We start from the raw sequence: 12208 nt of genomic DNA, 5'->3' as shown, positions 1-12208 counted from the left end.
GCTTGGGACAATCTTGTGGTGAGTGATTAAAGACTGACTTAGTTTTCTCTCTTAAAAGAAAGGCCTAGGCCATTGGCCTAGGCCCTAGCCTTCCTATTATTTCCTCTTACTCTGTCTCTCTCCCTTTCTTTAATTCCTTCTTTTGTATTAATTAAAATCTCCATAAAACCCAGCTGACTTGGGTATTTCATATTTGGGAATTTTTCCCATGGCAACCACTTATTTTTGATATAAAATCAAAACACTAAAAATTATCTTTACAGTTTGGGCAATTCACAGTCTTGAACCCACATTTTCATGGTCACAATAGGGATAATTTCCAAACTATAGCTCTAGTACTGATCCTTACTCTGAGTTCCACTTCAACATTTATAATTAATTGACTGCTGGATACTTTCCCCCTGTATATCCTATTGCTGCCTCAAATTCAACATGTCTAAAATTAAACTCATAATCTGTCCCTCCCCTTAACTTCCCAATTTCTGTCTCTTTGAGTCACTCAAGCTCAAGACCCTTTTGATTTTTCCTTCTTCTTCACTTCCTACATCCAATGAGCTCTCAAGTCTTGTCAGTTTCTCCTCTGTAAAACTCTCTCTTCAATTCCCACTCTTACTTCTATGATTGGGTACATTTTTCTGCTATTTCCACACCATGTTGTCTGCTCTTTGGCCATCATTTTTCATTTCCCCAGGAGCTCACACTTTAATTGGAACCTTGTTCTCTGTTCACTGGACCTCTTAGTTCAGAGGGGTGACCTTTTACCTAATTAGTCAGGACTCAGGCTTCTGTATCACTTACCTCTCTTCTCTTCCTCCTCCTCCTCCTCCTCTTCCTCCTCCTCCTCCTCCTTCTCCTCTTCATTTTCCTTCTCCTCCTCCACTACCCTTCTACAATGCCCATATTTGCATGGTATTCCCTGTTAAAAGATAAGCACTTTGAGTGAAGGAATTATCTTGCTTGCTTATTTCTGTATCCCCATAGCCTAGCACAGTAACAGGCAGATATTAAATGCTTAATAAAAACTTTATCATCAAAATACCATCTGCCTCCAGAGAAAGAACTGATGGAGTTCGAATGCAAATTGAGCCATACTATAATATTTCACTTTATTCCTTCACTTTTCTTTTCTTTGAGCTCTCTCACAAAAAAATGAAAATGGAATGATGTTTTACATTATCATGCATGTAAAATCTGTATCAGATTGTTTTCTTTCTGAGAGGAGAAGGAAGGTGAGAATTTGGTGCAAACTTTAAAAAAGGTTAAAAATAGTTTTTTGATGTAGGTGAGGGAAAATAATATATTTTTAAAGCTTTATTATCTATAATGGGGACTTAAAATGTTTTATTTTATTTTGTTTTATTTTATTTTTTTAAAACACCTTGTATCTTAGAATCAACACTGTGTATTGGTTCCAAGGCAGAAAAGCAATAAGGGATAGACAAAGAGGGTTAAGTGACTTAACCAGGGTCACACAACTAGAAGTGTCTGAGACCAGATTTGAACCTAGGACCTCCCATCTGTAGGCCTGGCTCTCATTACATGAGCCAGCTATTTGCACCCCTTCCACTCCATAATAACTGTTTATTGATTTACTGACTGACTGTATCTATCTCTCTATCTGTATGTGTCTTTCTCTTTCCTTTCCTCCTAGAAGTTATACTATTGCCTACCCATCTTTGATCTTAGAAGTAGTCTCAGACATCATTAGTCCAAATTCTTATTTTGCAGTAAGGAAAACAAGGTCTCAAAAGACTAAATGACTTGCCTGAGACCACATAGGTAAGAAGTAGCAGAAGAGAGATTTGAACCTCTGTTCGTTGGCTCCAAATCAAAAACACTTTTCATTGTACCACGGGGATTCCTTTTTAATCAGGGACTTATGTCTAGTTACTCTCCCCAATTCCATACATATGGTACAAGGGTGTGCTGGTAAATGTTGAACAACTAGTCTATTCTCTCCTCACAAAAAATATACATACAAAGTTCTTTTAAGATTCATCTGCATTATTAATATTTTCTCCATTACTTTCTTAAGTCTAGACAATCAATACAACAATATATCAAGTCCTATTTTATATTTATCCATTATCAAGTTGTAATGTTTGCATTGAAAATTTAACAATTGACTCTTGTGAACATTAGGAGACAGTTCCAACCCACTACAGCATGTGAAGTTCAGTTTTTTAAACCAAGGAAAGAATTTTACATTCATCACCATCCTTCATCAATATTAGCTAATATTTACTATGTTCCAGGCACTGTGCTAATTACTTTATAATTATTTTCAGGAAAGATCTTTACAAATTGTATCCCATTTTATGCTCACGACAACCCTGGAAGGTAGCTGCTATTATTATCCCAGTTTTACAATTAAGGAAATTAAGGTGATGAGAGGTTAAGTGACTTGACCAGGATTATGCAGCCAGTAAGCTTCTAAGGTTGGATTTGAACTCAGCACTTCCAAGCAGGATACTCTGTCTAGCTGCCTCAATAAACATATTTTAAAAAGACTTCTAAGTGCCAAACATTGTATTAGCCATGGTATTATGCTTTATCCCACACAATTTGGCCCATTATTTGTTTCAAAATTTGAAGCAGATAAAAGGTATTGGGAATTTCATGCTAGACTTTGTAGTCAGACTCAGGTTCAGATCCTCCTTCATATATTTTGTGTCTGTATGATACTGGGAAAGTCTCTTAATCTCCCTTTGCTTCAGTTTTCCTATATGAAAAATAAGAAGGTTGGATTCAGTGACCCCTAAAGTCCCTTCCAGCTCAAAATCCAAGATATCATGGCTTTTAACAATTTCAGATGCTTTCCTCCAAAGGGTTAGCCTTTTCTCTAAGTTTTGGCATCTGTTTGACTTTATAAGCATGCTGTCTGTACCTATCTTTAAGGTATCAGTATAAATGTGTGGCACCAAATAGGGCAGAGAGGAAATCCTTTCACAAATGATTCTATTGACCAACAATCATTTTGTCCATTCAGCCAGGTACGAATCAAACAAACTGTAGGAGCACGTGGCCTTACGTATACCTTCTTTTCCACAAGGATTTCAGGAAACATTCTTCTTAAAAATTTTATTTAAAAGTATTTTCCCGACTTCTGGGTAATCATGGCTGCCATCTAGATGCCACACACTTCCTCTCTCCGGCACCGAACGAAATAGACTACATCAAAGGAGCATAAAAATCACCTTTGGAGGAACAGAAGGACACCCCAGTACTCCCCAGTACTCCACAGAGGCGAAGGTACGTGGGGTTTAAACATTTCCACACTATAATAAGAAGGAGGAAAAGCTTGCACAGAAACGTGAACTGAGCTGCCCCTACCCCCCCCAACTCCCCCACCAAACCAGAGTGAGGTACCTGAGCGCTCACTGGGACAGTGAGTAAGTGGGGAATGTCTCTGTCTGGGGGGACACTCCAGGGTCCTTAGGATCTGGGGACTGCCAGGAAAAAACTTCTCAGGGCAGTTTCACGGGAGAACCAGGCACTGAGCACGGGGGTCCGCGGAGCTGTACTTGGGGCAGTTGTGCTGAACATCTGGGCAGAGCTAAACACCAGGGGTGGACCATGCGCTGATTATCTGGGCGCAGCTGAACACCTGGGCAGTTTGACTGTGATCAGGGCCCCAGCGCTCTAACAAACCTTGGAGGCTGGGAAGAACTAATCTGAGGCAACCTAAATTCATAGAAAACCCACCCATACCACCCAGACCCCAGACCAAAAAGGAAAGGGGAATAAAACCACCAAAGGGATGGCTCACATGGCCCAAAATCAAGCCTCCAGGAAGAAAGGGAAAAAGGTGTCTATTGAAAGCTTTTATGGTGGAAGTACCCAAGGAAAAGAAGAGAATGAGGAGGAAATCCAAAAAAAATCAGAACATGCCTCACAAAATGGAAACTATCAACAAGCTCTGGAAGATCTCAAACTGGAGCTTACCCAAAAGATGGAAACCTGGAAAGAAAAATGGGAGAAAGAGATCAGCAGTCTGACAGATAAGACTGCTCAATTGGAAAAAGAGCTCAAAGCATCCACTAGAAGGGCAGACAAATCTGAAAAGCAAAACCAGTCCCTAACGACCAGAATCAAGCAACTCAAAGAAAGTGAGATCATAAAACAGCAAGAAACAATAAAGCAAACCCAAAAAAATTAATGAATTAGAAGAAAACATAAAATATCTCACTGAGAAGGTCACCGATCTGGAAAACAGAGGGAGAAGAGACAACCTCCGAATTATCGGTCTCCCAGAAAAACCAGAGATAAACAATAAACTCGATATTATTCTACAGGAGATTATAAAAGAAAATTGCCCCCATGTTCTGGAGCAAGGGGGCAAAATAGAAATAGAAAGGGTTCATAGAACACCTTCTATACTAAATCCCCAAAAGACAACCCCTAGGAATGTAATTGCCAAATTCAAGAGCTTCCAAGAAAAGGAGAAAATCCTACAGGAAGCCAAGAAGAGGAGCTTCAGATATAAGGGGGCTCCCATAAGGATCACACACAACTTAGCGGCTAACACACTAAGAGACCGCAAAGCATGGAACACGATATTTAGAAAGGCAAGAGAGCTGGGTCTCCAACCAAGAATCAACTACCCAGCAAAACTGACTATATACTTCCAGGGGAAAGTATGGGCATTCAACAAAATAGAAGATTTCCAAGCATTTGCTAAGAAAAGACCAGAACTTAGTGGAAAATTTGATATCCAAGCACAGAAAGCAAGAGAAACATGAAAAGGTAAATATGAAAGAAAGGGAAAAGGAGATAAATCTTATCTTTTTCTTTAAGTCAAACTCTCTTCTATAAGGACTACATTTACATCAAATTATATATATTAATATGTGGGGAAAATGTTTTGTGTAACTCTCAAAAATTTTAGCATCATAAGAGTAGTTAGAAGAAACATGCATAGGGAAAGATTGGGGCATTAAGATTTGGGGAAAGTGGGGCAAAGAAAGGAAAAGGAAGGGGGGAACCGTCAATAATACTAAGACTTACTTCAAGAAATACGGGGGGACTTAATAGAATAATCTTTCCCATATAAAGATACACATGGGAAGGGGAGGGGAAGAACTCTCATATGAGAAGGAGAGGAAGAAAGCGTGAAGTGGAATTACTTAAACCTTACTCTCAGTGAAATTAAATCGGAGAGGGAAGAACATCTAGATCCAGTGGGATCCTGAATTTTATCTTATCCATTAGGGCAAGAAAGAAAGGAAAATTAAGGGGGGGAAGGCGGAAGGAGCATAAAAAGGGAGGGAAGAGGAGGGGGGAGGGAGCATAAAAAGGGAGGGAAGAAGAGGGGAGAGGGGAAGGGAGCACAAAAAGGGAGGGGCTAGAAAGGGAAGCATCTCAAGGGAGGGGACTAGGGGGACTGACCTAAAGCAAATCACTGGTTCAAAAGGAAATAGCTAAAGAAGAAAGATCAGAACTAGGGGAAGGTATCAAAATGCCAGCAAATCCACAAATGACAGTCATAACTTTGAACGTGAATGGGATGAACTCACCCATAAAAAGTAGACAAATAGCAGATTGGATTAGAACCCAAAACCCTACCATTTGTTGTCTTCAAGAAACACATATGAGGTGGGTTGACACTCACAAGGTTAGAATTAGAGGTTGGAGTAAGACCTTTTGGGCCTCAACTGATAGAAAGAAGGCAGGAGTTGCAATCATGATATCTGACAAAGCCAAAGCACAAATAGACCTGATCAAAAAGGATAGGGAAGGTAAATATATTCTGTTAAAAGGGAGTATAGACAATGAGGAAATATCACTAATCAACATGTATGCACCAAATGGAATAGCATCCAAATTTTTAATAGAGAAACTAGGAGAATTGAAGGAGGGTATAGACAATAAAACCATATTAGTGGGAGACTTGAACCAACCACTATCAAATTTAGATAAATCAAACCAAAAAATAAACAAGAAAGAGGTAAAAGAGGTGAATCAAATTTTAGAAAAATTAGAGTGAATAGACATATGGAGAAAAATAAATAGGGACAAAAAAGAATACACCTTCTTTTCAGCACCACATGGCACATTCACAAAAATAGATCATACACTAGGTCACAGAAACATGGCACTCAAATGCAGAAAAGCAGAAATAATAAATGCAGCCTTTTCAGATCATAAGGCAATAAAAATATTGATCGGTAAGGGTACATGGAGAGCCAAATCAAAAATTAATTGGAAATTAAATAATATGATACTCCAAAATCGGATAGTTAGAGAAGAAATCATAGAAACAATTAATAATTTCATTGAAGAAAATGACAATGGCGAGACATCCTTTCAAACCTTATGGGATGCAGCCAAGGCAGTACTTAAAGGAAAATTCATATCCCTGAGAGCATATTTTAACAAATTAGGGAGGACAGAGATCAAGGAATTGGAAATGCAAATTTAAAAACTTGAGAACAAACAAATTAAAACCCCCCAGAAGAAAACCAAACTAGAGATCCTAAAAATTAAGGGAGAAATTAATAAAATCGAAAGTGACAGAACCATTGACATAATAAATAAGACTAGAAGCTGGTACTTTGAAAAAACAGACAAAATAGACAAAGTACTGGTTAATCTAATTTAAAAAAGGAAAGAAGAAAGGCAAATTAACAGCATCAAGGATGAAAAGGGGGATCTCACCTCCAATGAAGAGGAAATTAAGGCAAACAGAAGAAGAAATAGATTTCTTAAATAATCCAATATCAGAAAAAGAAATCCAACAGGCCATCAAAGAACTTCCTAAGAAAAAATCCCTAGGGCCTGATGAATTCACCAGTGAATTCTATCAAACATTCAAAGAACAGCTAACTCCAATACTATATAAACTATCTGACATAATAAGCAAAGAGGGAGTTCTACCAAACTCCTTTTATAACACAAACATGGTACTAATTCCAAAACCAGGCAGGCCAAAAACTGAGAAAGAAAATTATAGACCAATCTCCCTAATGAATATAGATGCAAAAATCTTAAATAGGATACTAGCAAAAAGACTCCAGCAAATGGGGTTTTCCTTAATGGACTTCCCTGACCAGCAGGGTCCCACAAGAGAAGGGGCTCACCTTTGTGATGGGACCCGAGGAGAGGTAGGAATCGAGAACCAGGGTGGAGAATGAAAGACACGGACAAGTCAGTGTTTGAACAGGGCAGGCAATCCCTATGATACTCCCTTTGATAGGAAAGTATGAGTACAAAGGAACACGAGGTGGATGAGATTAAAATAGGGAATGCAGGCTGAGATGGTTACAGCCTCGGGGAAGGAGAAGGTTAAGAGGAGAGAGAGACATAGTCATTGAGGAGCCCAGTGGAGCTCCATGGAAGGGGAGAGAAAAGCCAAGAGGAAGTTCATGGGTTTGCCTCTGAATTTATTCCTGTCCTGTTTGGGCGGTACTCCCAAGCACGTAGTATCCACATCACAAAGTATAGACAATTAAGATTGGGTGGCAAGGTAGAGGGAACACCTTTGGGTGTGTAGATTGCAAACCGTGCTTTCCCAGGGAATTGAGTAGGAGCATGTTAATGAGTTTGTCTTAGCCAAGGGCCCCATGGCCAGTTAAAGGTTACATTCACAAGCCTCATTGGTATAACCTTATGCTTGGAGACACAGTAATCATACAGTCATTTATATTTCATAGATGTGAATATGCTTGGGATGCTACAGAAGGGTCATCCACCATGATCAAGTAGGATTTATACCAGGGATGCAGGGCTGGTTCAATATTAGGAAAACTATCCACATAATTGACCACATCAACAAGCAAACCAACAAGAACCACATGATTATCTCAATAGATGCAGAAAAAGCCTTTGATATAATACAACACCCATTCCTACTAAAAACACTAGAAAGCATAGGAATAGAAGGGTCGTTCCTAAAAATAATAAACAGTATATATCTAAAACTATCAACTAATATCATCTGCAATGGGGATAAACTAAATCCATTCCCATTAAGATCAGGAGTGAAACAAGGATGCCCATTATCATCTCTATTATTTAACATTGTATTAGAAACACTAGCAGTAGCAATTAGAGAAGAAAAAGGAATTGAAGGCATTAAAATAGGCAAGGAGGAGACCAAATTATCGCTCTTTGCAGATGACATGATGGTCTACTTAAAGAATCCTAGAGATTCAACCAAAAAGCTAATTGAAATAATCAACAACTTTAGCAAAGTTGCAGGATACAAAATAAACCCACATAAGTCATCAGCATTTCTATATAATTCCAACACAGCTCAGCAGCAAGAACTAGAAAGAGAAATCCCATTCAAAATTACCTTAGACAAAATAAAATACTTAGGAATCTATCTCCCGAGACAAACACAGGATCTATATGAACACAACTACAAAACACTCTCCACACAACTAAAACTAGACTTGAGCAATTGGAAGAACATTAACTGCTCATGGGTAGGATGAGCCAATATAATAAAAATGACCACTGTACCCAAACTCATCTATCTATTTAGTGCCATACCCACGGAACTTCCAAAAAATTTTTTTACTGATTTAGAAAAAAACATAACAAAGTTCATTTGGAAGAACAAAAGATCAAGGATATCCAGGGAAACAATGGAAAAAAATACAAAGGAAGGGGGACTTGCAGTCCCAGATCTCAGACTATATTATAAAGCAGCGGTCATCAAAACAATTTGGTACTGGCTAAGAGACAGAAAGGAGGATCAGTGGAATAGACTGGGGGCAAGCAACCTCAGCAAGACAGTATATGACAAACCCAAAGATCCCAGCTTTTGAGACAAAAATCCACTATTTCATAAAAACTGCTAGGAAAATTGGAGGACAGTGTGGGAAAGATTAGGTTTAGATCAACACCTCACACCCTACACCAAGATAAATTCAAAATGGGTGAATGACTTGAACATAAAGAAGGAAACTATAAGAAAATTAGGCGAACACAGAATAGTATACATGTCAGACCTTTGGGAAGGGAAAGACTTCAAAACCAAGCAAGAATTAGAAAGAGTTACAAAATGCAAAATAAATAATCTGGAATACATCAAATTAAAAAGTTTTTGTACAAACAAAACCAATGTAACCAAAATCAGAAGGGTAGCAACAAATTGGAAAACAATCTTCATAAAAACCTCTGACAAAGGTTTAATTACTCAAATTTACAAAGAACTAAATCAATTGTACAAAAAATTAAGCCATTCTCCAATTGACAAATGGGCAAAGGACATGAATAGGCAGTTCTCAGCCAAAGAAATCAAAACTATTAATAAGCACATGAAAAAGTGTTCTAAATCTCTTATAATCAGAGAGATGCAAATCAAAACAACTCTGAGGTATCACCTCACACCTAGCAGATTGGCTAACATGACAGCTATGGAAAGTAATGAATGCTGGAGGGGATGTGGCAAAGTGGGGACACTAATTCATTGCTGGTGGAGTTGTGAATTGATCCAGCCATTCTGGAGGGCAATTTGGAACTATGCCCAAAGGGTGATAAAAGACTGTCTGCCCTTTGATCCAGTCATAGCATTGCTGGGTTTGTACCCCAAAGAGATAATAAGGAAAAAGACTTGTTCAAGAATATTCATAGCTGCGCTCTTTGTGGTGGCCAAAAATTGGAAAATGGGGGGATGCCCATCAATTGGGGAATGGCTGAACAAATTGTGGTATATGTTGGTGATGGAATACTATTGTGCTAAAAGGAATAATAAAGTAGAGGAATTCCATGGAGACTGGAACAACCTCCAGGAAGTGATGCAGAGCGAAAGGAGCAGAACCAGGAAAACATTGTACACAGAGACTGATACATTGTGGTACAATCGAAGGTGATGGACTTCTCCATTAGTGTCAATGCAATGTCCCTGAACAATCTGCAGGGATCTAAAAAATACTATCCACAAGCAGAGGATAAACTGTGGGAGTAAAAACACCGATGAAAAGCAACTGCTTCACTACAGGGGTTGAGGGAATATGACTGAGGAGAGACTCTAAATGAACCCTCTAAAGCAAATACCAACAACAGGGAAATGGGTTTGAATCAAGAACACATGTGATAACCAGTGGAATCGTGCGTCGGCTATGGGAGAGGGAAAGGTGGTGGGAGGGGGGGTGGGGAGGAAAAGAAAATGATCTTTGTTTCCAATGAATAATGTTTGGAAATGACCAAAGAAAATAATGTTTAAAATTTTAAAAATAAAAAAAAAATAAAAAAAATAAAAAAGTATTTTCCCATGGTTACATGATTTATGTTTTTGCCCTTCCCTTTTCTGTCCCCCCTCCTGGAGCCAACAAGCAATTGCACTGGGTTATAGGTGTATTACCATTCAATACCTATTTCCATATTATTCATTTTTGTAATAGATTAATCTTTTAAAAACCCAAACCCCTCATCCTATATCCATTATAAACAAATGATGAATCAAATTTTTCTTCTGCATTCCTACTCCCATAGCTCTTTCTCTCCTTGTGGATAGCATTCTGTCTCATAAGTCCCTCAGGATTGTCCTGGATCATTGCGTTGCTATTAGTAGCAAAGTCGATTACATTTGATCATTCCACAGTGTTTCAGTTACTGTGTACAATGTTCTCCTGGTTCTGCTCATTTTGCTCCGTATCAGTTCATGGAGGTTCCATGTTTCCAGTTCATATAGAAATCCTCCTGTTCATTATTCATGACACATTCTTAAAGTAGTTGCATGAGAGAGCAGGAAAAACAATGAATGTGGAGGCAAAGGACTTGAATTTGAATTCTGGTTCTGCTCTAGGTAATAAGCTGCGCAAAATCAAGCAAGTCATTTCACCCTGATAGCCTTCAATTTCTTTGTCTATAAAATAAGTAGGTTAGACTTATTCAGTTATTTTTCTGTCATGTCTACTCTTTGTCACCCCATTTGGGATTTTCTTGGCAAAGATGCTGGAATAGTTTGTTGTTTCCTTCTCCAGCTCATTTTCCAGATGAGAAATTTGAGGCAAACAAGGTTAAGTGATTTGCCCAGGGTTACACAGCTACAAAGTGTCTGAATCTGGATTTGAACTCATGAAGATGAGTCCTTCTGATTACAGACCCTGCACTCTATCCACTTAACCATTTAAATACCCATATTTAGACTCCAGCTTCAGGGTCTCTCATCTAGGACTTCTCTTTAACAATAAAACCACAGGTCCACTCCTTGTTCCAAACATCATCATCATTATGATAAATGTTTTTAGAGGATATTAGGTCAGGCTAGAAGGATTTGCCTGCTCAATGCTCACAAACTTTCTATTTAATGGATGCTTTCTGGATTTCTTCCAGGAATTGAAATAGAACTTGTTACCTATGGTTTGAAGAAACCACATACTTTCCCATTTTTGAAGACTATTAGTATTATTTGGCTTTCTCCAAATCTGCAGAGCATCTTCTCTTCTAGATTTTTCAAAGATCATCAACAGGGCACCATGGAAACCTCAGTCAGTTGTTTCTGTACTCTGGATGAAGTTGTTTGTCTTGTCCTGGTAAAACAAAATAAAATGCTTGAAACCCCTACTTACCCACCCACCCAAATCAGCTAGACTACAGTGTAAAGTGTACAAGAAAATGAATAAGACTGGAAAGAAATGTTAGAACCAGGTGGGGATAGACTTTAAAAGACAAAGAAAGGATTTTGTATTTGATATAAGAAGCAATAGTGAGCCACAAGAATTTCTTGAACAAGGGAAGGGCATAGATTGGTGCTTTAAGTAATAATACTTTAGCAGCTCTGTGGAGTATACACTAAGGCCCATTTTCCTCCATCAGATGTCCTTTCTCTTATCATTTCTTTTGATCTTCTTGTGATAAATATCTGTGCAATGATGGGGACTGGACAAGAATATTCTCTAAGGTCCTTTCCAATAATCCTATTGGTTACAAACTCTTCAGTGAGAAGGATGGGATTATTTGCCTTCAATGAATATTTTATATACAGAACAATCTTAGACCAAATTCATTTTGTGTAGGTCTTGCAAAATGATTTTCATTTCCTCTTATCTTATACAAATTAGTAGGGGGTAGGGGGGAGATTGTTTCAATTTACCACAGGCTACTTTAAACTTTCTAGAGTAAGGAAGCTTTATTTAGGCTTTCTCAGATCAGCTGAGTTAACAACCCTTTCAAGAAATGTGTTTGTCTTGAGAGCATGGAAAGGAAGTCAGTGATTTCAGAGAGGGCTGCCTCAGGGACAGAAAGATGACAATTC

This window comes from Monodelphis domestica, chromosome 7 (assembly GCF_027887165.1).
Source record: "Monodelphis domestica isolate mMonDom1 chromosome 7, mMonDom1.pri, whole genome shotgun sequence".
Taxonomy (NCBI): Eukaryota; Metazoa; Chordata; class Mammalia; order Didelphimorphia; family Didelphidae; genus Monodelphis; species Monodelphis domestica.
The sequence above is the reverse complement of the archived record's forward strand: the minus strand, read 5'-3'. Positions refer to the sequence as shown.